Below are 2,269 nucleotides of genomic sequence, written 5' to 3'. Positions count from 1 at the left end.
GTACACTCTTATATATGCGTAGATGTTAGAAAAACTCAATTTAACTAACTAAAAAAATCAAAACCCAACCTATTATTGAACAACTAAATTTTAGGGTAAAAACTGTCATGCATGTTTGTAAATACAGAAAAAATAAAGCTTCTTCTCTCTCCTCCATAGATCTAAAAAATTGGTTACTTAGAAATGAGGCTAAAACATAAAGATTGGGTCCAAACGATTACATAATCTTGTTCTCCTACTAAAATAACGTAACTTCGTCAAAAAGTTTGAGACAAATAGAGCCTCATATGGCCATTTGGCTCAGGACTCTAACCATCTATAGATTAGGCTATATAAATTAATAAAGCTCAATACCACTCCTGGAGTAGCAATGGAGCTAACCACCATGGTTGTCCCAGGTTGTACTGCCTGAACGTGCAGTTGTGTACTCCTTGAGGGGCTTAAGAATTCTGCTCTTCTAAAATCTGGTATTCTGAGGGGCTTAAGAATTCTGCTCTTCTAAAATATGGTATTCTAGTAGAGACCGTCGATGTCAGAATACCCCACTATAGAGTTTTAAAGTGTGAAATTTCACCCCTGTGACTCCTGGGTTGGGAAGCTTGTGGTCAAATGTAGCACCAATTAATCCTTTATATTGAAATTTCTACATCTTGAATTTCATATTAACCATTACATTTGCTCGTTTGCTAAGTATGACTTCATACTCACCCTTGATTTTTAATTACCCTTTGCAGCATCGGAATAATGGACTAACCAAGCGGGGAGCGACTAGGCTATAGGACTATATTAGTTTAGAAAAAAAATATGTACTACTTTAGTTTGCTTTTGTTCACACCTTTATAAAATATATATGAAGTATAAATCAAGTGAAAGAAAATGCTATGACCACTTCTTGTGTCTATTGATTTTTAGCCTTACATGATTATAAATTAATTTTTATAACCGTGTGGCTGCTATTACGCCTAGGTCCTGATTTGGGGCGTGACAAGAACGGTCTGCAATATAGGGAATCGGTGGCCATCTATTCATGGGAATGGCTGACTAACTGTAGATCACGACAGAGTTCACCGATGTGGTTGAAGGGAGCTCACCGATGGAGGTGGTGTTTACCTCGGGTCGCCTCTCAGAACGGTCTGCAACATAGGGAATCAGTGGCCACCTGCTTATGGGAATGGCTGACTAACTGTAGATCACAACAGAGTGGATGAGCGAATATAGGTGACAACTAATTGATCACATGTTTAGGTCATATCAAAGCGGCTCTAGTATGCAAAGAGAAAACAATACATAGATGAATACACTTGCTGATAGTAAGCTTTATTTCGGCCTTGATCAAATAATCAAAGATAGTATTACAAGTACAAACTTCATACTTAAATTTATAGATGACCCAGATGAGAACTTATTATGCGATATATTCTAAATGTAAAACACACTTATTCCTACATGCATGCAACGACTCCGACACATCGCCGCTGCAAGTGATAAACCTTGGACACGAGATATCGATGAGAAGTGTACGCTCCATGTGTGCATGGACATGAATATGGCTCAACTTTTATTGCCGTCGAGCTTAGAAACGAGGGCAAGTCAAGCCACGTGGGCTGTTCCTGCGGTCGCATTGGTTTAGATGGAGGCTGATGTCGATAGGCACGCGGAGGGAGATGTCGAGGATGTTGGCCTTGAGCAAGGTGCAGAGGCAGGCTGCGGCATCGATGTCGGCAAGTCCGTCCAGCAGCCGGCAGCACCTTTCCCGGTCCTCTGGCAGACTGATCTTGACAAGGCCACCAAGGACGCTTGCGCACACCTCAAGCTTGAGTGCATCGACTGGGCACCGCCCAGCTGGCCGATGGCCATGGGCATCGGTTGCCGGCGTTGTCGGAGTGGGTGGCTCTGGGACGTAGGAGGACGGTGCTGGTGGCTCTGGTACGTAGGTTGATCCACAGTAAGGTGCGCAGCCATGCACACCCGCAGCAAAGAGGATTAGGTTAAGGGCAACAACGAGACCGAGCTTGGCAGCCATTGGTGACTAAGTGATTTGCTGCGTCAGAGTGATTGAAACGAAGGTAGCTTGGAGTAATGGTGGTCTAGTTCTGCAGCGTGTTCTTTGGGGTGGTTCCCTCGGGGTGTGTGCGAATGGTATTTATAGCCGATCGAAGTTGCAGGAGCCAAGTATTCATCCATGCGTCCCATGCATGTGTAGTATACTATGAAATAAATGCATGCATAATTGCATTGGACCGGTTTCATCCTATGCTAGGCTGTCATG

Source organism: Panicum hallii, chromosome 9 (genome assembly GCF_002211085.1).
Source record: "Panicum hallii strain FIL2 chromosome 9, PHallii_v3.1, whole genome shotgun sequence".
Classification (NCBI taxonomy): Eukaryota; Viridiplantae; Streptophyta; class Magnoliopsida; order Poales; family Poaceae; genus Panicum; species Panicum hallii.
Note: the sequence above shows the minus strand (reverse complement) of the source record.